The following is a 25670-nucleotide window of genomic DNA, read 5'->3' as shown; positions in this document are numbered from 1 at the left end:
GAATCCCTCCACTCACAACTGCCGGGGTCTCCGCAACCGCCCCTGAACCTCCAGTACCACCCTGCCAAACTCCACTAGGACCTGCCGCAGGTGACAAAAAACCCCGCACCATGCTAAGAAATTCCGACACAACATCGCTCACCCGTTCACTACCCATCGCCCTGTCAGCCGCCAAGCCCCTCTGAAAATACCGCTCCCTCTGATCTACATTATCCGCATTCCCCCAAGGAGCATTTAAACCATGTGACTTACCAGGCCGACTACGAGGAAGCCTCGGAACAGCCGTCGGCGATCGTCCCCACTCTCTTCACTGCCAGATGAAATCTGGCCCTCTTCTTCAGAGGCAGAGTTAGGCTCGGGGACATCCGACGGAGTCAACCCACCGCTAGACCTGGACCTCCTATCCACAATAGCGCGCTGTCTGGGAGGAGGAGAGACTTCAGCTGCATGCCTGCAGCCCGCATCCCTAGCAGCAATCTGCCCTCTCCCATGGACATTGCACCGGTCCTTGGTGCTACCGACATCCCGGGTGGGTCGTCTCCTGACCCCCCCGCACTGGTCTTTCCGATCTCCGCCGCCGGGGTCCTGCTGATCCTGACACCTGGGCCCGGTGCGATTGCACCTGCCGTTCTTCTGGGTCAGCTCCAACTGACCGGTACTCCTTTGCTTTCCCCGCTGCATGGGCCCGGCGCGGCTGTGCCTGCCTCTCACCTGAAATTGCTCCCGCTGACCTGTTCACCCTCCTGCCTCCTTCTGCTCCCTGGGTCCGGCATCCTTCAGGCTCAGCTCTCCTTCCCCTGGCTGCTCGCTGGGCCCGAAGTGGATGCCCCGGCCGTTCATATAATGTAATTCTCCCTCCTGCAACAGCAGAGGCCCTGCTCTCCTGAGCAGCCCGCACTTCCTGGATAGTGGTGCCACATGACCGGGATGACCTCATGGGGGGGCGGGGCCAACGACGTCACTCACCCCAGCCTCTGGACGATGCTGACGCTGAGAGATTCTTCCAGAGCGGCGTGCGGCAGATTGGGGCTGGGGTTGAGCCTGTGATCCGGAGGGGTCCCTGGAGGGGCTTTGCAACCGGCGCCTGGTCCGGGGAGTCCCTTCCGGGCTGAGTTTCTCCGGCGGCCTGGACCTCCTTGCACCTCTCTGAGGTGATGCGGGTGCAGCCACCTCTCCGGCCGTCCCTTCAGTGTTCCATCGCTGCAGCTGATCCTGGAGCCACAGCTGTCCCCTGCTCTCAGCCAAGGAACGGATCTCCTGGAAAAGAGCTTCCATTCCTCAGGATCCGACGTAGATTCAGGTACCTTAACTTTTCCCGAATGGACTACCCCCACCTCCCCTCACTTTATATACCCTCCACAGAGATACTTCCCACTAGCCAATCAGATAACCCCGTACTATCCCCCTGCCCCTATAATCCTCCCCTACAAATTCGCGCTCAAAACTCTATTCCTTACATTAACCCCTTACCACCCCAAATTACGGCCTAGCAGACCTCCTGAGTCATGCGGCCCTCCCCTTAAGGCCCCTATGGGGGTATGCAGTCCGGGCCATACTACCTCTGGAGTAGTCCAGGCAACACGCACTTTCATATGGACTCTCCTTACTCTGACGTGTTGTCACACGTGGTGGGAATGGATGCACTATTTGGCGTCTGGGGTTGACCGGGCAACACACGCTCTCCCTGATTGAACTTCGCTCCTCCCTCCTCTCGCATGTGACTGCACGGCGAGGAAGCGAGGTGCAACAGGGAGCCCGCTCTGCAGGTGAGCTTGGCGTTTTTTACCGCAATCGATATCTGGTGTATAGGGCTATATACTCCTCATTCTATAAAGGGTTAACATCTCCATGTAACATTGTCATGCAATCATTTTAAATAGCATTTGATGTGTAAGGTAGTGGATTAGCTGTCCAATTACATAAATACCCAGTCTCTGTCTACTCAGTATACCCTTTTGAAGAAGCTTTGAAGCGAAACGCGCGTTAGAGGGTTTACTGCAGTGAATATGAATTGCTTGCTGTCCTTTGAGACTTATTTATGTTCAATAGCACTGTTTTAAGGATTTTTCAGTCTGCTGACTATGTGGTTATATTGAGCACTTGTTCTGTTTATAGTTATACTTTTTTCTGAGTACCACTCCTCAGCATTCTGTCTCATCCTGTTGCCACTACCCTTATGGAGTGAATCCACGGGAATATAAAATCTTTTTTCTATATATTGATCTTTGTGAACAGTTTTATTGTGCGACCATAGTATTTCTATTTGATGAACACTAGGTGGATCACACATTGTGTTCTTCTGGCACTATTACTTAGGTCTAAGAGTGAACTTTCACTATTTATATTACATATTTATACAGCCGGGTGGATCCCCCTTGATGTTCATTACTGTTCAGGGCATTTATATGTATATATTTGGATTCTCATCCTTTATATGTTTTTTCTTCATATTGGTCTTTAGTGGCTCCATGTGCAATTTATATTTATATTTGTAACCTGTCCTACTTTCTAGGACAAGCATGCTAATTTGCATTCATCCACCATCTCTGTAGTATCACTTTTTTATTGTTGTCTAATTGATTGTTGAATAAAGATTGACTGATTTTTGTACATGGGAATTCTCTTTTTTGGCTTTTTGTATGAGAAGATAGTATATAAGAGTGGACACTGTCCTAATAAATTTGAGAAGGTTTGGAAGCTTTGGTGTGACCCATACCCTACTGATCCTACCTCTCAATTCAGTCTGGGAGATAATAGTTTTCCTTGTATTTCCCCTATAAACACCTGTGTAATGTGTATTGCTGTATTCTTTAAACTTGACTGACATGATGTGTATGGAGATGTATATAAAGAGCTAATAACAGAAATGATGTTGTTGAATAATTATGTATTTTCATTCTGGAACCATTGTTATTCTTTTTTTCCTGTTATGAAGTTGACGCGCCCCCTGGGCCTGTGAGGAACTCGGAAGCGGGCCTTTTTAGGATGAATGCTGGGGGTTGTAGTCCTCGTGGCGATGACCCGGTCCGTGCCCAGGGTGGTCAAATCAGAGGCAGGGTTATTGGTATGATGATAGTCCGACTACGCCACCCGTGGATTGCGGTCAGTGGGGACCGCCGCTGCATGGCAGACCGCTGAGGCCGGTGTTATGTGTGCAGCTAAGAATGGGATGACTCCCCACGGGAGGAGTACAGCCTCAGGGCAGTTAGTGTGAATGATGGGAGTGATGGTGCACGAGCGCAGCAGGAATAACTCAGAGTCCGTGCAGTGCAGTTCAGGGTCTTTACTGGTGTTATAAGGCAGACCCTCCCGGGAGTGCTGGTTAGCAGTAGGGGCCTGGTCAGTCTGTGATCAAGTAGGAACTCCCCTGGCCAGGTGGAGTTGTAGGCCTCCCCGTCTATCTGCACTCTTTCCTCGCTACCTTGCTGTATGCGGGTATAAGTAGCCCACGTTCCTGAGTATACCGTGTGGTGCTCACCCGTATGGCCGGTGACTTGGGGCCTTCTGTTAGCCTCCGCTCCACGACGGCGGTGCTGGTCCCTTGCTTGTGACCGTGCCTCCGGGCTTCTATGGCCAGAGGACCTGGAATCCCCTGCCGGTTGGATTCTGCTGCTGGACTTGGATGTCCTCACAGCTTCGGACTCCGTGTCCGGTCTTAATTTCTTCAGCCAGGGCGAGCTATCTAGCTTCCAGCCCCTGGCACTCGCTCCTGCTCCTACAGAGCTCCTTGCTGACACTTTCCCTGTGTCTGGAACTGTCTGCAGGCTCTGACTGACCTAATCCCGCCCCAGACCCAGTTTATAAGGGAAGATTCCTCCCCTCCCAGGTCTGGGCGGGCGGTGTTGCATGCTTAGGGTTCCTGACCAGAGTAACCTCCCACTTGCTCTCAGACGTAATATTCCTATTACTGTGGCAACCAGACCCCTGGGGTGCCACATTCCCCCCTAGTAAAATTTAGTACTCCGGGACACATTTTTAAAGAAACATAAATGCAGGGTATAACAATAACAAGTCAACATGAAAAAAGTACATTTTGTGGTCACGGAGTTTCCGTAACCGGGTGTCCATATCACCCAAGGTGAAGTTTGTGAAACAAGAGGGCGTCCATGTCACCCAAGGTGCAGTCTTAAGCGAGGTAGGGGACCTGTCCAAAGAAAACCCCTTGCGTTGGCCTTGGGCGTGGCTGCAAGGCTGAAGCTAGCTACTTTGGGCCGCAAGGAGGCCACACCAGACAGGTTTTCTCTTCCGCGGCCGTCTTCGCAAGAGGCACAATGTGCAACTATCTACAAGAATTGTTCCGGTTATCCAGCGTCCATAACCTGTTAGTCCATAGAAATCTGCAGGGTAACTGAGAAACATAATTAATAACAGGCAACAAAAAAAACGTAAACATTTTCAAGAAACAGGTAAATTTACAGTGCATTACTTTATATTCTCCAGCGAGCGGGCATCTGACCTCTAGTGACTCTAGTGGACCTACGGAGCTCACTAACTGGTCCTGCACTACAGGGTGTAGGAGGTGTTATGGGTAAGCTGGACAGCTGTCTGCGTACTCTTTGGCTCACTAAGGGCACGGCAGGCTCACTACTAGCAGAGGGTTGATCCTCCTGCACTGCTGGTGTGGACTCTTCTAACTCCTGGGCCGGCTGCTCTTCCAGCTCTACCTGGTCTTCTGTAGGCACTTGAGAGGCTGGCTGGAAAAAGGTGAGGACAGGCACCACGATAGCGTTGTTTACTTGTGTCCAGAACCGGGGAAAGTCTCCGAGTACGGTGCTGATCATTTCCTCCTTTTCCTCTACGGGTTGAGGGTCTTCCTGATCTTCATCCGTGCTTTGCAACTTCTCGGGGCACTTTTTCAGGTGGTCTCTGGAGACAGTGGCTGTGGTCTCTCCTCCATCCTTGCTGATGACGTACACCTTTGGATTTTTGTGGCTTGAGGGCAGTACGGTGTACGGGTCCTTTTTCCCACTGGTCGTCCAACTTATGGAGCCGCCTTTTTCTTTTCAAGACCTGCTCTCCAGGTACCAGGGGAACAGCGGGAGCATGTGGGTTATAAGTCCTCTCCTGCCTTTCTCTTGATTGACAGAGACTTCGCTCGACGCTCTCCTGTACTTTCCGGTACTGCTGCTGCCGTTCTGTATCCCAGTCTGCCTCTGGCGAGGTGTCCTCAGGACTCCCATATCCAGGTCAACAGGCAGCTTACCAGGTCTTGCTCGCATTAGGTAAGCCGGGGTACAGTTGGTGGAACCTACCGGGATGTGGTTATACAGGTCCACCAGATCGGGCAGTTTCTCAGGACACACACTGCGTTCTTCCAGGGGCAATGTTTTTAGCAGATCTATCACCACCTGGTTCATCTTCTCGCCGAGTCCATTGGTTTGGGGGTGATAGGGTGTTGTTCTTATCTTCTTGCAGCCATACAGGTTGCAGAACTCCTGGAAGACCTCCGCTTCGAAGGCTGGTCCTTGGTCCGTCAGCACTTGGTCCGGGTACCCGTGTGGGTGGCAGAAGTGCAGCTGGAAGGCTCTGGCTGCTGTCTGAGCCATCAAGTCTTTGGCAGGGACCACCACCAGGAATCGGGAGTAGTGATCCACGATGGTTAGGGCGTAGACATACCCGCTTCTGCTTGGAGCCAGTTTAACATGGTCCAGAGCGACCAGTTCCAGCGGCTGCCTGGTGAGGATGGGCTGCAGGGGAGTCCTCTGGCTGGCACGGTCCCTCCTTCTTAGATTGCACGGGCCACAATCTCTACACCATCTCTCAATGGCTCCTCTCATGCCTATCCAGTAGAACCGTTCACGCAGCAGGAACTCCAGCTTCTTCCATCCGAAGTGCCCTGCCCCATTGTAGTAGGCCTCCAGCACCATAGCTGCATCCCGTCTCGGTACCACAACCTGCCTGATCAGTTCATGTGTCCGGGAATTGACCATTCTACGGCAAAACTTCTCCTTGTAGAGAAACAGTCTGCTTTTTTCCGTCCACAGTTGCTTGGTCTCTTCCGGAGCATCTGGGTACAGGCGGGCGTCAGCCTGGGTCAGCATCTCCTTCACCAGATGGACTGCGGGGTCACTGTCTTGCGTCTCCGCCCAGTTGTAGTGGGGTAAGGGGTTGAACGTAGCGGATCGCTGGCCCCTCACACGGTGGGAACACTGGGTAATCCCATGACGGTGGAACGCAGGGAGTTCGACCTCTTCCAGTTCTTCTGGATCTTCCCCTCCGTCCGGTAGGTTTGGCATCCTGGACAGGGCGTCCGCGTTGGTATTGGAGCGTCCTGCCCTGTATTTGATTGTGAACTCATAATTGGACAGGCGGGCCATCCATCTCTGCTCCAGGGCACCCAGTCTTGCAGTGTCCAGGTGTGTCAACGGGTTGTTGTCCGTGTACACGGTGAACCTGGAAGAGGCAAGGTAATACTTAAAACGTTCAGTTACCGCCCACACCACTGCCAGGAACTCTAGCTTGAACGAGCTGTAATTCTCAGGATTTCTTTCCGTGGGTCGCAGTTTTCGGCTAGCATAAGCAATTACCCGTTCTCTCCCCTGCTGGATCTGGGACAGTACGGCTCCTAGCCCGATGTTGCTTGCGTCCGTGTGGAGGATAAAGGGCTGGCTGTAATCAGGGTACGCCAGGATTTCATCCCCCGTGAGGGCCATCTTCAGCTGGCGGAATGACTCCTCTTCCAGCTTTTCCCATCTGAAGGGTGGCTTCTGGTTTTTGGCCTTCCTGGACTGGCCTATCAGGAGGTCCTGCATAGGAGCTGCCTTCTTGGAAAAACCGGGAATGAATCTTCGGTAGTAGCCTACCAACCCGAGGAACTGCCGCACTTCCTTTATGCTGGATGGTCTTGGCCAGTCCTTAATCACGGTGATCTTGTCAGGGTCGGGGGCTACTCCGTCAGCACTCACCACGTGTCCCAGGTACTGTACCTTTGCTTCAGTAGATGACACTTTGAGGGTTTTACCTTTAGGCCATAGTTTGCCAGGGCTTCAAACACTTCTGCCAGGTGTTCCAGATGGTCCTCATAGGTCTTGGAATAGACGATGACATCGTCCAGGTATAATAGGACCGTCTCGAAGTTCCGGTGTCCCAGACAGCATTCCATCAACCGTTGGAAGGTTCCTGGTGCGTTGCAGAGCCCGAACGGCATACAGTTAAATTCGCTGAGTCCCGTCGGGGTGGTGAATGCGGTCTTCTCCCGGTCTGCCTCTGCTACAGGAACCTGCCAGTACCCGCTAGTGAGATCCAAAGTAGAGAAGAAGTTAGCAGATTTTAATGCAGCTAAGGACTCTTCTATCCTTGGTAACGGGTACGCATCTTTGTGTGTGATACGGTTGACCTTCCTGTAGTCTACACACATTCTCATGGTGTTGTCTTTCTTTTTCACTAAGACTAGTGGAGCTGCCCAGGGGCTACAGCTGTCCCTAATTACCCCAGCCTCCTTCATGTCTTTTAGCATCCCCTTGGCGTGTTGATAGTGTGCAGGGGGTACGGGTCGGTATCTCTCCTTTATGGGATGTGATGTTCTACCCCCTTTACTCGCCCAAAGTCCAGCGGGTGTTTACTAAACACTCTCTCGTACTCTTGAACCACCCGAGCCTTTACCTTCCTCTGGTTGAGATGGAGGCAAGGGTTCCACGGCCTGTACAGAGTTCTGGTTGATGGTGAACAATTTGGCTAGCGTGGCATACCGGGGCAGGTATACTACTCTCTCCCCGATATTTATGATGTGGACGGGCACCCTCCCATGGCGTACATCGACTACCCCCCGTGCTGTCAAAATGGTGGGCCTACTGTCTGAGTAGACGGGTTCTACCATTGCTTGGTAGTCTCTACCTCTTAGACCAATAGCTGCCCGGCACCAAATCATCATCTCACTTTTTGGGGGCATGGCAATAGGGAACGGGTCACACATTCTCACGCTACCAATCTCACCACCAGATAGTTCCACCTGTTGCCGTTTCATCAGTGCCCGGATCTCTTTTTGGAGGACACGCTGCTGACTGGAACTGGCGTTCTTGGCAACCTGTTGCAAAATAAGAATCACCTCTGCAAGACAGTTTTCGATTACATTAGTACCTAGGGTTATTTTTGGGTGACTCTCGCGACGGTCAATGTCCACAATGATCAGTCCTTGTGCCGGCAGTTCAACCTTACCGACCTTGATGGTCACCTCTTTAAATCCTATCTGTGGCACGGGCTGACCATTGCTGGCGATAATGCTCAGGTCGTCATCTGGGTAGCGGGTTATGTCCGAGTCATTCCAGTACCGCTTGAAGAGCACGTACGGGATGGTAGTCTGTGACCCAGTGTCTAGTAGGGCACTCATAGGAATGCCATCCAGTACCACAGGCAAGACCGGACGTCCCCCTACGTATTTGTCATGCCAGCTCGATGGGCCTGATGATTTTATGCCTGGGGGTTGGCCCTCTACCCCAGGTTGTGCCCGTTTAAATGACAGTACCTTGCCATATGTCCGGGTTGATTGCAGCGGCGGCAGATGGGTTGTCCGTCCTCGTTGTATCGGTCGCTGGGTCTTCTTCTGGCCGGTGGAGTCCTCCTCAGTCGGCGCCACGGGAAGTCCTCCGGATGCCAGCTGGATCTTTTCTGGAGAAGAGACCTGTAAAGACTGCACAGTTCTGGTTAGCGCGGCAACGCTCTTAGTCAGTTCTTGGACCTGATGGTGCAGGTCTGTAGCCGGGTTATTGTTCAAAGCCTGCGCATCAGCTCCCACAGGCCAGCGTCCTGGTGATAAGTGATAGCAGGACGCCTGTGGGTCACAGCGCCACCTGGTGCCGGTTCTCGGAGCACCCGGATGGCTCTGAACTGTGCAAAGTCCAGGTCAGGGTCCTGTAAGGCCATTGCCCGCAACTGGGTTCGGTGGGCATTGCACAGTAGACCCTCAATAAATTGTTCGGTCAACAGCTTGTCTTCATTCCCCACGCTGTCAAGGTCTGCCTGCTTAATGGCTCTCAGGGCCTCTTGTAGGTTTAGAGCATAGTCTCTTATACTTTCATGTGCCCATTGTTTGCACCCGTAAAATCTGAGCTTTATTTCGGCTGAGGTGCGGGTATCAAATGTGTCTTTCAGCCGGGCTAGTATTTCTCTGACAGTCCTCTTCTTCCTAGGTGGCCAGGACTTTACCTCCCTTTGGGCTGCCCCGATTAACTGGGCCACCAGGATGCTCACTTTTTGCTCTTCCGTGAGGGGGTATACCTGGAAGAGGCTATCCAGTCTTTCCCTAAAGTCACTTAGGGTATGTGACTACCCTGAGTACTGGGGTAGCCAGGTTGCCCCCGGGATATAGGGCATGGTGAATGGCATGACCGTAGCAGCGGTTGCGCTGGCGGCCGGTGTGGCGGTGGAGCTCCCCTCGATGTCCGACATCCTCTTTCCCCCCTAGTGGACCGTGGCCTAACTTGCGATGCTCTTCTTCCGTAGGCCGCGGCTCCACAGTCGATCGTCGGGGTCGAGGACCTTGCGTCGCGCTCCTGTGACGTCAGCGTCGTTCTTCCTCCCTTCCAGGACCTTACGCAGCGTCAGTGCGTGGGGCGGAGCTTCGGATCTCAGGCGCTTTCGGCGTCCACGCCCCTCTTCTTCCCATGCGGCGTCCTGAAGATGGCGTCCGATGGCGGGAAGCAGCTGTGGATGGCGGGAAGACGGCAGAAGATGGCGGGAAACGACCCAAGATGGCGTCCGATGGCGGAAAACAACTCCGGACGGCGGGAAACTTCTCTCTGGTAAATGCAAAAGTCTTTTTTCAGGCACGCAATACCCGTTGGGGCGGGTTGGTTTGAATCCTGCCGACTACGCCAAAGTTGACGCGCCCCCTGGGTCTGTGGGGAACCCGGAAGCGGGCCTTTTTAGGATGAATGCTGGGGGTTGTAGTCCTCGTGGTGATGACCCGGTCCATGCCCAGGGTGGTCAAATCAGAGGCAGGGTTATTGGTATGATGATAGTCCGACTACGCCACCCGTGGATTGCGGTCAGTGGGGACCGCTGCTGCAAGGCAGACCGCTGAGGCCGGTGTTATGTGTGCAGCTAAGAATGGGATGACTCTCCACGGGAGGAGTACAGCCTCAGGACAGTTAGTGTGAATGATGGGAGTGATGGTGCACGAGTGCAGCAGGAATAACTCAGAGTCCGTGCAGTGCAGTTCAGGGTCTTTACTGGTGTTATAAGGCAGACCCTCCCGGGAGTACTGGTTAGCAGTAGGGGCCTGGTCAGTCTGTGAGCAAGTAGGATCTCCCCTGACCAGGTGGAGTTGTAGGCCTCCCCGTCTATCTGCACTCTTTCCTGGCTACCTTGCTGTATGCGGGTAGAAGTAGCCCACGTCCCTGATTATACCGTGTGGTGCTCACCCGTATGGCCGGTGACTTGGGGCCTTCTGTTAGCCTCCGCTCCACGACGGCGGTGCTGGTCCCTTGCTTGTGACCGTGCCTCCGGGCTTCTATGGCCAGAGGACCTGGAATCCCCTGCCGGTTGGATTCTGCTGCTGGACCTGGATGTCCCCACAGCTTCGGACTCCGTGTCCGGTCTTAATGTCTTCAGCCAGGGCGAGCTATCTAGCTTCCAGCCCCTGGCACTCGCTCCTGCTCCTACAGAGCTCCTTGCTGACACTTTCCCTGTGTCTGGAACTGTCTCCAGGCTCTGACTGACCTAATCCCGCCCCAGACCCAGTTTATAAGGGCAGATTCCTCCCCTCCCAGGTCTGGGTGGGCGGTGTTGCATGCTTAGGGTTCCTGACCAGAGAAACCTCCCACTTGCTCTCAGACGTAATATTCCTATTACTGTGGCAACCAGACCCCTGGGGTGCCACACAATCTCTCAATTACTTGAATTAAAAAAAAAAAAAGATAATCTTGGAGAGGTGACGTCTAAGAAGGAAAAGAGATTTAGACATGGTCTATTCCAACTTGGATGGAAGACACCCCTTGACAGAAATAGAGCGAAAACTAACACAGGACACAAGCAGAGGTGCGCATGAATGAAAGTGATCAGAGAGACATCTGCGTTTTAATTTTAAGACTACGCTAAACTCCTTTGTTTCATCAAATATTGGTGAACATCTCCTTTAATATTGGAAGTGGCTGGTGTGAATTGTCAACTCTGATCATGGACCTAAAGGAAGTTGTTCTTCATTTGTATCTGGATCCTCAATGAAATGTAAGACATGTTTAAATAATTCTGAAGCCCCCACTACTTTCTTACCAGAATGGTTTTATACCAGGGAGTGGAGCTGATTCATTTGAGGAAAGTGTTTAACAATATTAGGAGACGGAGACCACCGCTCCATCATGGCAACAAAGGCCACAAAGACTTGTAACAGGGTGGTGTAGGAGTTCTTGTGGAGGGTACTCAAGATGTTTGGGTTCAGGGAGAATTTTATCAGGTGGATCAAACTATTATACCATTCACCCCAAGCCAGAGGTACAAAACGGTGATGCCCCCTCTCTTATCTTCTCACTGTATTTTCCTTTAGGAAATTAGTGGTTTTGGCAGCAGTGGAGAGGGGGAAAGATATTGATCTATGCAGATGATATTCTGCTGATTTTGTTAGAGATGGGGAAATCTCTCCTGTGGACCATAGAGGTGACCGTGTCTTTTGGTGCCCACTTTGGCTTGGATAGCAACTGTAGTATATGGGTTTTATTACCATTTGAAGAAAAAATCTGAAAAATGTGAAGAGATTTACAGACTTTAGTAAAAAGATGGCTTTGAATATTTAGGGATAAATATCACATGGGAGCTTGTGAGTTTTGTATCGCTTAACATTATATTGTTCATTAGGAAATTAAAATAGATGTTGATGTGGATGCTGCTGCTGATATCTAATATGGATAGAATAACCCTGATTAAGATGATGGTCTCTCGCCTCTAGTTCGTTATGTCCTCAGTGTCTGCCCGGTATGGGTAACTGAGAAAATTTTTAAATAAACATAAACTCTTCTGAACGACCTGATTTGTTGGCGAGAGAGGGTGAGAATAAAAGTAACTATCTTCTGAAGTCTCAGACAGAAGGAGGCTTGGCCGTCCCTTATTTCCACAGATATTTCTGGGAAGCCCAATTACTTAAATTTCAGGAATTCTGATTTTGAAAGATTTTTACTAAATAAGAAAAAAGGGGATTTTGTAACATTTATGAATTTTTGAAATCAGGGATTTTGTTTCACGGGAATCTAGGAGATGACAAATGTTTTATTCTTGCAATTATACTTGATTATTTAAAGAAGATATTAAATATTAACACGTCAATTGGATACGCCTCATCATAGGATAATATAAATATATATAAAATTGTTAAGATACAGGGTTTTGGAAGAGAAAAGGTTGCATTTGGTTAACATTTAATCCATGAGGATGAGTTGTTGCCATTTAATGTGATGAAGACACAGTTTAGCTTAAGTAAAGTGCACGATTTTAGATATTGTCAAATTTAACAAGCGATGAAGAGTATGAAGGAATCAAATTGAGGAATGGATTATTTTTTGATTGGTTGCCATTTAAAAAAGAATCTATCTAATATTAATAAACTTATATATTTTATACAATATTCTATTATATAATAAATATAATATTAATAAAAAATTAACCGTGATTCCTTATATATTTAATCTTTAAGAAGAAGATTAGTTGAGAAAGTAAAGAGTAAATATTGCAGAGGCTCAATATATATAAAAACAAAAGTGGGATGTCAATTAATCAAACTATAAATTAATCCAATTGATCCATTAGTTCTATTATTTTCACCAGGTATTATACAGAATGGAGAAGATAGCTGACAATACTTGTAAGTTGTGTAAGAAACAAGGGCAGAATTGATACATTTATCATAGGGTATAAAGATATAGAGGGGAAACTGGGGACTTAGATCTCCATTGAGGTCAAATCAACAATTGTAACCTGCTCTCTGGAACGGAAGAGATGAAATGAGGAAGAAGAGTTCGTAAGTAGGCGACTTTATACAGCAAGAGTGGATTTGGTTAGGAAATGGATAGGGAAAAAAATTGAATACTACAGAATGGAAGAATTTTTTTCAGAGAGTAATAAAATACAAGAGGGCGTGGCTTTGCTCCTCAGAGAATTTAAAAAATTGGGAGAAGATTTTGCAAAAAATGTAGCGTAGAGCATTAAAACTTGGGGAGAGGGATAATCAATCGCCTATTTTTTTCGAGGTTTCTTTGTTTTTTTAAATCTTGTTTTTTGTCGACTTTTTTGATTATTATTTTTTTTCTGAACAATTCAAAAAAGGGCAGGAGTTAGGGAATTAGAAGGATTGTTGTTTTTTTCTGGATTTATTTTTTGTATTTCTGCAGTACGTTTTGTAGATTTAAATAAAGTTAAATAAAAAAACAAACAATCGCATCATTCCGATGATGTCACAATGACTGGACGATATAGAACGCCCCGTCATCCAGAGTTCCGCTGAGGGATTTTGTAGGCGTTTGTGGAGAGAGGAGTGTTGTAAGAGATTTTTGCAAATATGATGAGAAAAAAGCGATTTAAGCGCATTATAGTTCTCTCTGACACCGAGGACAGCAGTGATGATGACGATTTCCATCAGGTGAGCTTCATTTTTATATTTTTAAATAATGAGAATACATTTGGGATAAAAATCCCATTAAAAACAAATGGTGGCACCAAAAATAGAGCTCCAGGAAGAGGCATGATGGGGTGATAGTTTGGATCATGTTTGCAGAGTAATGACTGCCTTTAGTTGTGGTATTTGTGTCAACATGTCCATGTACAGGGTACATAATAATATTGTATGAAGACACGAAAATGTCACCACCGCCCCTATCCATATCCTAACCATAAGTGTCCCGCACACCCGTCCTACTCTGCACATGAAGTAAGTGCAGGCCAATGGTAACTATATTCATATAGACATCTACCTGTAAGTCAGTGGAAAATGGAGGAAGATTATAAATTAGAGATGTTCATGCTCATAGATTCTATCTGACATGTTTGACAATTTTTCAGTATCATCCACGAAAGAAGCCAATACCGAGGTCTCCAGGCCAGGTTATCATCAGCGGCTTCAATTCGGGCCCGACTCCGAATTTACCAGGTACTGTGCTCCGATCCAGTAACAGCTCTGATATATTGATGTGTCATTATAGTCATTGGGTGCAGCTAATTGTGGTCAGGGCTTGGATTTATCTCTATTGTACGTCTAAGGTAATGAGTTCATATTAAACATTTCTTTTCAGCATTTGGTCAGGAATATTTATGCAGGCATTATAAAGTCAGACAGAAATGAGATTTGGGGATTTCTTCTCATGGTGGCCATATACAGGGCAGGTTACTGTACCTGAATGTGGTGTTTTGCCCCATGTACATATAGGCGTACACTTGATGCATTATTAGGATTTATTTCTTTTGACAATATTCTAATAAGAGATTTATGTTGTGTTGCCCCCACAGATCTGATTTTACCACCTTCAGATCCTGATCCGGACAGTACCACCTGGTAAGACCCACGTCTCCTCCATTACTAGGTATATGATGGGGATTAATGATTAATAGTCAGCTCATTATTTGTTACCTTTATTTCACAGCTCCGATGCCATCATTATTAATGATGATGAGGATTCCAATAGAGCAGGAACTTCCGCATATAATAGTAAGTGATCATTTCTAGATACAATCAGGGTAATGTTATTGTAGAAAAAACATTGAATTTTCTGTACTGTCACAGATCAGTTACAAAATGTAACAATTAAAGGCAAATTATAAATGGGTCTGTGCATTTTTAAATTAAAGTTACATTAAAGGGGTAATCCTATTTTAGATAAGCTTTATTGGTGTGAGTCCTATGTCTGGGACACTTCCATAGTGGCAGGACAACATTTCTTTTCAGCATTTGGTCAGGAACATTATTCATGCATTCGCTCTATAGTCGGTCAGGATTGGGATTCGGGGATTTCTTCTCATGGTTGCTATGCACAGTGCAGGTTACTTTAGCTGAATGTGGTCTATTTCCCAATCTACATATAGGGGTACACTGAATACTGTATTAGGATTTATTTCTTTGATGTTCCTCTGTCGTTGTTATTACAATATTCTAATAAGAGATTTATGTTGTGTTGCCCCCACAGATCTGATTTTACCACCTTCAGATATTGATCCGGACAGTACCACCTGGTAAGACTCACATCTCCTCCATTACTAGATACCTGATGGGGAATAATGATTAATGGTGGCTCATATTCTGTTACATTTATGTCACAGCTCCGATGATGACATCATTGTTATTACTGACGATGACGATTCCAATACTGGAGAATCTTCCACATATCATGGTAAGTCATCATTTCTAGATACAACCAGGGTTATGTTATTGTAGAAAGAACAATGATTTTTTGTACTGTCAGTTTCCAAATCTAACAACTAAACGCAAATTACAGTTGGGTCTGTACCTTTAACCCCTTAGGGACTGGTCAATTTGTAGTCTACTTATGTCTTTTCCTCTCCTTCTTCCTTGAGACTTATCTGTTTTTATATTTCCATCCACATTAACATATAATGGCTTGTTTTTAGTGCAATGAGATGTTCTTCTCAATGGCACAATTCACATTACCATACAATGTATTGCAAAATGCAAAAAAATTCCAAGTAAGGGAAAACTGAAAAAAAAATGGATTTTTTTTTTTTTTTTTGATTTTTAAGGTCTTCATTGCACAGTAAAATGAACCTGGAAATATGATTCTCCAGGCCAGTATGATTATGTCCATACCAAACGTGCAAAGTTTTTCTTTTTAAGTGTGAAAAACAATTCTGATATTATTAATAAATATATTTGATTTTGTCACCATTTTCTGAGATCTGTAACATTTTTATTTTGCTATTGATGGAGGCGTATGAGGGCTTGTTCTTTTATAAGGCGGCTCGATGTTTTTATTGATAATATTATGGGGTGGATGTGACATTTAAATTGGTTCTTATTGCATTTTTTGAGTAGTTGCAGAGAGAAAAAAACCCCACAATTCTGGCATTTTGATTTAGATGTATTTTCACTTTACAGCATTTATTATGTTTTCTCTCTAGCATGGATCTGCATTCTGACCTGTCTGATTACAAATTTTCATTCTTCCATATTTCTGTACAGATAATTTACCATCTGATAGTGAGGAGAGCTCCGCTACAGAGGAGAGGTGAGTTATGCCGGATGCATCTACCTCTGTGGAAAACCATGAACTAGGTCAGATGTTTCCTTTGGATTTATTTCTGATTCCTTATCTTTCCCAGGACACCACTATGTAACATCCCCGGCTGTTTCCTGGAAGACATTATTTCTCCATCTTCCATCTACGTTACCCACTTTCAGGTAACAAAGGAGAAGCTGGTGGAGCGACTGTACCATCTATACAACAGGACAGTCTTCGAGAATAAGGTATCTTATTATCGGTATCTGGGCGACACATGACTTATCCATTATCTCCACCTTCAAACAATCATTTTTATCATTCTAAGTTTCTGAAGAGCACCCTAACTCCCTTGTCATGGTTCTGAAATCTCAGGCAAAACTCACTTAGTTTGGTAAATGCCATCACCTTCTTCTTATCTGTGGGATGAGTGGAGACCTTACATGATCCATCATGCAGACATATAGAGATTAGCAACTTTTTGTAGTTCACAGGATTTTACATTTACATACAAAAAACAATTTGTTGACATCTGGACATTTTAGGAAAGGTTTATTTTTATTTTTGTTCTCACATGTTGGACTTCTCAGTAGACCCCATGTCCCATACAAGGAGACTAGTGCTGTAAATCACACAGGAGAGTTGGGTGCTTTGTTAGAATGGGGTCAAAGAGTTTACAGATTTAGTGGAATTTGTTTCCTCTATTTTAGCTCCCGAGGAAAATGGACGTAGTCTGGAATAAGAGGCTGACATCAGCATCCGGTCAATGCCGTCACAAGTTGGAGAACAACCACCGTTCCTCAGTTATTGAGCTTTCCGATAAGGTCTTGGATTCTTCCGGTAGGTTTCATATCACGTCCATCCTGCAGCTTTATGAGACAACCTCTATAGGTTGCAAAACTGCTACTTGTGATGTAATACATCTTATAAATTCATCGTACATGCTGTCATGGGAAAAACTAAGTACACCCTCTTTGGAATCTAATGTTTTACATATTAGGACAAAATCAAAAAAGCATCAGGTCCTTAGAAGATCTTAAAAGTAAGAAAATACAATCTCAGAAAACAACATGATAAATAATAGAGTGTAATTATTTATCTAACAAAAAGAAGGGCAAAATGCAAAAGCAGTGTGTGATAAATTAAGTACACCCTTGCTGCAGCTTCAAGTTATTATTGATAAAGATCATTCTAAAAGCTAGTGATTCATGGGGTGTACTTATTTTTCACTCTCTGCTTCTGCATTTTGAAGTAGTTATTGGTAAATAAGTAATGGCACGTTGTGACTTTTCATGTGTTTTTCATCTCAGGATGTATTTACCTAATTTGAAGACGTTTTAAGGACCAGATATTTTATATTATATCCCGAATCCTGATATGTAAAACCAAAGAGTTCAAGCAGGGTGTACTTAGATTTTCTTATGCCTGTATAAACTCTTTTTTAGTGCGACTACGATCCACACTTGCGCACGAGATGTGCCATGCTGCCTGTTGGATAATCGACGGTGAAGGCAGAGATAACCATGGCCCGTTATGGCAGGCTTATACCAGAAGGGTAAATGACATCCATCCCGAGCTGCCGGAAGTGACGATGTGTCACAGCTATACCATCAGCTATAAGTACAACTACCAGTGCTCCCTGTGTGATAACAAGTAAGTAGATTTGATGATTCATCGCGTCATGAAACACAATCACCGTGCAGAGACGTCAGGGCGGTTCTGTTGGTATAAGGCTTTTATACTTTACTACTATCAGAGCGGACTGACGTCTGGGGACTGTAGGGCTTAGGATGCTACATGTTATATTTTCTGTGCTGGGGCCAGTCCTTAATATATTGGTTTCAATTTGTTCTTTTTAACATGATCCATGGTATTAACCAACGTTCATTCCAGTCTGGTAACCAATATTTCTCTTATCTTTGTAGACTTGGGCGTTTTCAAAGAATAGCTGATAATAAATCTTATTGCCGCCGGTGTGGAGGCCGATTACGTCAATTGTCCATCAGCTAAACATGTAACTATTCTTCAGAATATTTAGTCTCTAATTTTGTTTCTTTATAATTTAAAGTTCAGATACTTTTATATATTTTCCCCTGAGTAGCGAGACAATGAGTATTTGTGCTCATCACCAGCACCAGCGATTAGCAGCAAACATTCAGAATCCATCCTCATAGGTTACCATATTAATACTGGATACATTTCCATAACTTGCTGGATATGGAACGATTGATAATTTCCATCAATTATCTACAATGCTTTTGAAAACCTTTTAGAATTTCAAGCTTAGTTGGATGTAATTATGTTTCTTTATATTTTCAGGTTCACTATTTGAACTATTTGAACATTGAGATTTGTCTAAATATCATCATCTCATCTACCTAAGATGAAGGTAAGAAAGAAGCCTCCACTATCATCAACAATCAGTAATAAGCTATTTTTAAAATATTGAGAATCTTAAGTCTCTAATTTAGTCTCTTATTGCCGGATATCATTTAAAGTGTAACTACTTTTATATATTTTGCTTTTCTTTCACCACGTAGGGAGACAATCAGCACACGTCTTCATCACGAGCAGCTAACAACAAACATTCAGAATCCACCTATCCTGATTCACACAAAGCTTCCAACATGTATTTTCCAGGTAAATATTTTGTTTTTCCTCCATGACTTCTCTTTAGTTTGTTTTATTTGATAACCGGTATATATTCAAAATTTTTAAAAAACATGTATTTTAATTGTTTTCAGATTAATGAGAAAGGCGTCTTATTGTTTCTATACAGGCATGAGACATCTTGTTAGAAAGAGGTGAAGACCTGCACCCACCTGCGCTGACAACATGATCAGAAGCAGTTTCCAAGACCTGGAGAATCTCTACATGTGTTTTTTCAGAGCTGCCCAGCAATGGATATGATGGATATGGTGTGGAACATTTGAACATTGTTTTTTTTTTTACATTTAAATATAAAAAACATAAAAAAATATATATATAATTCTTTCTAGTTTTGGATTTTTGTTCTGGAAAGCGATGGTTTTTGCTAAACATATTACAATCAATATAAACCTAAAGAACTTCAACTTGGGTTACTACAACTATCACTGTCATTCATCCTTCCTTTTCGAGTTACCTTGCTTGAATTGTATGTATTTTTTTATTATTTTCTAATAAATATATATTTTAATCATGTGGGGATGTCATTCATTTTGGTTTATATTTATTTCGTCAAAGTGTTTTCCCAGTTACTGCTATGTGGATCCAGTTTAGGATTTTTTCCTTGTTGTATATTACAATCAATACTGTCTACGTGTGTTATTCAGCCATCATCTGCCTCTAACAGCGAAGCTCCGTCTACGTCTGTTAAATGCTGCTGTCAGTCTGTGACAGCAGCAGTTAATGCGCGCCGGGGGGCTCACTATTCTAGGTGCCCAGAGGCACCCCGAGACGTTATCATGGCGCGTCAAAGGGTTGTCATCATGGTCGGGAGTCTGCTGAAGACCCACATGCCGGTCATGATACAAAAGTTCAAATCACCTGTTTTCCCCCATTAAAAATGATGAAATATAAAAAAAATACACATATTTGATATCACTGCGATCATCAAAGTCCATCTATCAATGTATAGAATAAATTATTCCAATCAGTAAATGGCAAGAAGAAAATCAAAACGCCAAAATAGCATTTTTTCAGCCATCGCAACAGCACAAAAAAATGTAATCAAAACATCCTATCCACCCCAAAGTTATATCAGTAAAAACAATGTCTCGGAGTACAAGAAACCAGACCTCGCACAGACCCAAGTCCTGAAAAAAGAAAATGCTGCAGTGCATACAGCTTGAGGCTGATGTTGACATTCCGGAAATGGAGGGTGAGGAGAAGGTGCAGGAACTGCTGTAGAAGGTGGGGGCAACCCTGATTGAACCAGGGCCCGCAATCCTCGGTGTCGGTAGCACATGTACCGTCCCTGGGTCGACGAGGTCCCAGCTTCCATAATATTCACCCAGTGTGCTGTCAGTGTACCGTCTTGTCCACGTGTCTGTGGTTAGGTGGACCTTCCCAGTAACTGCATTGTGAGGACATGGGTAATGTTATGGGACTCGTGCTTGTGTAAGGCGGGGACAGCACACCGGGAGAAATAGCGGCGGTTGGGGACCGAGTACCGAGGGACAGCCGCCATGAGGTTGCGGAAAGCTTCCATCTCCACAAGCCTAAAAGGCAACATTTCCAGTGCAAGCAGTCTGGAAATGTGGCAGTTTAGTATTTTGGCCTGTAGGCGAGTGGTTGCGTATTTGTGCTTGCGTTCCAAGGACTGGGGTAGGGACAAGCACTTGGTTGCTGACCATGGTTGCAAGTGCAGGTGGGAGGCATCTTCACCTGCATCATGAACAGGGGATTTGATAGAAGAAGATGCGCAATCAGCTGTAGATTTGGTGCAGGCTGAATAGGATACTATCCTCAGGTAAGGAAATAGATAACAGCCGTACTCAAAGGTAATTTGCAAAGTGGAAACAGTTTATTCAAATATATACATTCACCACACCGTTGAAAACCAACAAGGAGGAGCTTAAAGCGATATGCCGTGATGTTTCGACCAAAAGTGTTCTTTTTCAAACCTCGGTATAAGAGAAATATAGAAGGATTAATTGCATATAAAAATTATACAAAATGTGTGCTATACAGTATAATACATGAGATACAATATTAGCATATGTACAGAGATGACTATAATTATAAAAGTGTTAATTCAGCAAGAATAAATAGGGGAGAGAGTGAAAAGGGGAGGTGGGGGTATGCCCTGAAGTTCCCCGAAAAAACGTGTAATAGATGGTGTGATGGATAAGGGTACGAGCTCCAGACCTAAAACTGGCTCCAAAGTGGGGGTCGGTATGTCATGAAGGGCATCTTTTCTGTACTTGTTCTCAGGTCATGATGTCACGGTTTACTCTTTAATGCTGGAGGCTCATCAGTATATCAGATCTGTTCTTCACACACTGTTTTTAATTGTTTTGGTTATGGTATTTATTATATATGTGCCTATATGTACTTAATAAAGATTTTCTTCATTTTTTATCATTAAATCCTCCCTGTTTCTCCTGTTTTTCTTAACAGGGAGAAATGTAAAGTCCTACATCTGGGCAAGAAAAATGAAAAAAAAAAAAAACATATACAGAATGGTAGGAATATGGCTAAGCAACAGCACATGTGAAAAATACTTGGGTATACTAATAGATCACAGACATAACATGAGTCAACAGTGTGATGCAGCAGCAAAAAAAGACAAACACAATTCTGGGTTGCATTAACAGAAGCATACAGACTGGATCACGTGAAGTAATTATCCCCCTCTACTCCTCTTTGGTCAGACATCATCTGGAATACTGTGTTCAGTTCTGGGTACCACATTTTAAAAAAGACATTGAAAAACTGGAGCAAGTTCAGAGAAGAGCTACCAGGATGGTGACAGGTCTACAAACAATGTCCTATGAGAAACTGTTAGAGGATTTGTGAATGTTTAGCTTGCAAAAGAGAAGACTGAGAGGAGACTTAATAGCGGTCTACAAATATCTGAAGGGACGTCAGAGTGTAGAGAGATCATCTTTATTCTCATTTGCACAAAGAAAGACTAGAAGCAATGAATGAAACTGAAAGAGAGAATATACAGATTAGATATTAGAAAAAACCTTTTGACAGTGAGGGTGATCAATTAGTGGAAAAGGCTGCCACGAGATGTGGTGAGTTCTCCTTCAATGGAAGTTTTCAAACGGAGGCTGGACAGACATCTGTCTGAGATGGTATAGTGAATCCTGCATTGAGCAGGGGGCTGGACACAATGACCCTGGAGGTCCCTTCCAACTCTAACATTGTATGATTCTAAGAGATGGATGGAAAGCAAGCAGGTGGAGAGGTGTATATAAATGACTAGCCCCACCATGAAGCACTGAGCAGTGGAACTTGGTCTGAACAATCATCCTGTGCTGACAGAGTCCCTTTAAACTGCTGCAACATGGCTAACTTTTATTACAGCAGTTAGTCTTGGGTGTCGGTTGTATAGCAGCACAGCTGGCACCCACAATATAGTATAGAGCGCGCTCAGGTTCTGAACCCACTCTATTAACAGTGCACCCAACCGCTATACAAGTACGATAGATGTGGCAAATTACAGATGGGCAGACTGAGCCCCCCTGGTGCCATAGTTCCCAGCTCTTGCCTGGGTTCATCGGGGGCTGTCACTGGGTATGATCGGGCACAAATATAAAATTGGTGGTAGTCCAACTGATTGCTAAGACATCTCTGTAATACCCGTCACTGTGACTACTGAATACACAGTGTGCAGGTCATTGCCCTTTTGCCTCACCTTTAGTGAAAGGTTTTTGATATTATTATTAACCTCATCTTGTTTTTACTTTTTTTTTTGTCTTCACCTCCCCTCCCCAACTTTGTTCAAAGGGCCATCACTTTTTTTCCATTGATTGAGGTGTGCGAGGGGTTGTTATGGCAGGGCTTCACAGAAGCACAATGATGGTAAATATATGGGCTTTCAGTAGGCCACAGATACCATGACAACTCATTGGCATCTTGTAGTTGTGTCACGAATTGGGGGTCAGTGGGGTGACAGAGGGCGTCAGTGCTATGGTGGATTTTGACAACTGCATCTAAGGAGTTAAACAGCTGCCAAAGAATTTAGCTCTTAGAAGATAGAAGTGGGTGACAACTGTATAACGCTGCCAGTCCGCCATGCTCAGCTTCCGAGCCTGATTTCTACACTAACAAAAAAAAAGGCACCCATGGGCTCACCATGTTGTGGGCCGAAGGGACCAAGTGTGCGAGAGCACTGGCAGCGGAAGATAGCAGGATTGACAGAGGCATCTAAATGATTAACAGCAGCGATAGGAGAACTGTTCTAGGTACATGCTGACTATGTAACACAGCCAGCCTCTGCCACGTATGAAGCAAAAATGTACGTCAAGGGTCGTTAAGGAAGCAAAAAGATGTCAAATGTACATTGCAAGCTCCCATGTCTGTCTGAAGGTCAGAAAGTTAGTGCAAATATAAAATAGATGTTATAGATCTGATGAGGCTGGAGTACTTACATATTAAAATTAGCATTTTATGAGTCCAGCTAAAGAGTGAGAGCCATGATTCAAAGTGTATGTAATCTATGCCCAGCCTGGCTGACAACTGTATCTTGTATTGAGCAGTGTAAAATTTCATCAGAAATGAGTTATATTGCCATACTGACAAAATAAGTACACCACCCTCATCGGGTCTAAGAAATCCATTTATTAATATATGCAGTTTTAATTGTGAAACATGTCTGTTAGTTGAGACAAAGATCTCAGGAACAGATTTACTTCAGGCTCATACGTGACTAGGACGGTCTGCCATTACAATTACATGACAGGGACACCTTTATTACATTCTTGGAGAACCCTTTTAAGTATAACCCCTTTCCAACATGTGAGATGTATTTCACACATTGGGTACAGGTATATGGAGCGAGGTCAGATGATTGGCCTGCCCCATATCTTGCAGAGGCCGGTTGTGTTATACAGTCAACATCAGCAGTAGCTCCGATTGCTATTTAATCCCTTCAATGCCATTGTATATCTCTGACAGCAGCAGTTAAAGGGGTTTTCCCACAAACAAAAAGGTCATTTTAATCAATAGATCTGTGAATATTAATAGATTCCACAATAAGATAATCTTATAAATGTGCCCCTGCTATGTACTGTGTAATGGCTGTGTCTGACCGTACAGGAACATGGTCTGACCATACCACAAACTCATAAAAGGTAAACAGTCTCAGGAAAACAATCAAAATGCCAAATTTTCACATTTTTCAGTGAACCCCCCTCCTGCCCCAGCCACCACCAAAAAAAGCAATAAAATGCAAAGCGTTGTATTTACCCCAAAATAGTTATCAGTAGTGCATGGTGAGCTGTAGCATTTACTATCAATGAAAAAAAGAACATTAGAGGTCTTCGGAAACGGCGACTTAGGCCAAATTCAGAATTTGCTTTTCAGCAGTTAAATAAAAAAAAATAGAAAATACTTATACAAGTTTATGAATTTCCAAATTTTTTTTTATAGTAAAACAAATAAAAAAAATACAAAACACAAGTTTGGTATTACTTGTACAATCCCAAAGAATCATATCGTCAGGTCAGGTCTAGTGTTGAGCGAGCATGCTCGACACTGCTCGGTACTCGCCCGAGCATCTCACTACTCAGGATGCTCAGCGAGCACCGAGCATTTTCGGGATTCCTCGGGTGGGAGCTCGGGTCTCCGCCCTGCATGTTTGGCGCTCTTTACAGAGCCAATGAACATGCAGGGATTGCCAGCCAGTCACTGTAATGCCGCAGCCTTGGGTGTTGTGGGCATTACAGTGATTGGCTGGCTGCACAGCGTCACCTCGAGTATTTAAAACCGGGCGCCGCCGTCTTGGACACAGTTGCTCCGGATCATACAGTGTAGGAAGAGTGCTGCTGAGCTAGGGTGAGATTTATACTGCGAAATAGGTAGTGTAGGGTCTCTAAAGCCTGCAAAATCAAACAAACAGTCCTTCTGAGGACTAATATCCATCCCAGATATCAGGCAGGCAGGCAGGCTGTAGGAGATGCAGTGGTTATATCAACAAACACTGCATTACAGTCCTGTGTGGTGCTGCTCAAATTGCTAGACTTAGCCCCAGGTCTCAGGGGCCAGGAAAAATCCTTTTTTTTTCATCTAAATCCTCTTTTTTTCTTTTTTCCTCAGTCAGACTGTACAAATACCCGTCTTATTAGCCTTTTGGTATTTCCCCCTCCCGAAAAAAAAATAATTAAGTGTGTCCGTGAGTGTTCAGACACAAATATATCTGTTTAAAAGAGTCTGGTTTCGGCCAGATAACTAGAACTGTGGTTTTGCAGTTCCATGGTTCAAATCTCTGTATTATCCACTTTTATGCCTTTTTTCCATGAAAAAACAGTTTGAGTGTCTCGCTGACTGTTCAGACACAAATATATCTGTTCAAAAGATTCTGGTGTACGCCAGAGAAATAGAACTGTGGTTTTCCTCTTCCACGGTTCAAATCTGGGTGTTATCCACCTTTTTTACATAAAAAAAACAGTTTGAGTGTCTCGCTGACTGTTCAGACACAAATATATCTGTTTAAAAGATTCTGGTGTAGGCCAGAGAAATAGAGCTGTGGTTTTCCTCTTCCACGGTTCTAATTTCCTTTTTATTACCCTTTTGCCATTGATAGTGCGAGAGTAAGCTATTTTACTTAATTTACAATAGTCAAGGCGCGTGGCAAGGGACGTGGAACTGGACGTTCTGGTGATGGTGCGTGCAGAGGACGGGGCCATGGCCAAGGTGAAAATGTGCCACAACCAACAGCCACATCTTCTCTCTTCCAGTTCTTGACCGAATTACTAGGGAAGCACAGAACAACACCACTATTGCCAACTGATCAGTGTGAACAGGTTATTAATTGGATAGCAGATAATACTTCTAGTCACCTGGGCACCACCACCCCCGGTCTGTCTTCCA

This window comes from Phyllobates terribilis, unplaced genomic scaffold (genome assembly GCF_046119375.1).
Source record: "Phyllobates terribilis strain yellow unplaced genomic scaffold, ASM4611937v1 Scaffold_3__8_contigs__length_932513732, whole genome shotgun sequence".
In the NCBI taxonomy this organism is placed as follows: Eukaryota; Metazoa; Chordata; class Amphibia; order Anura; family Dendrobatidae; genus Phyllobates; species Phyllobates terribilis.
Note: the sequence above shows the minus strand (reverse complement) of the source record.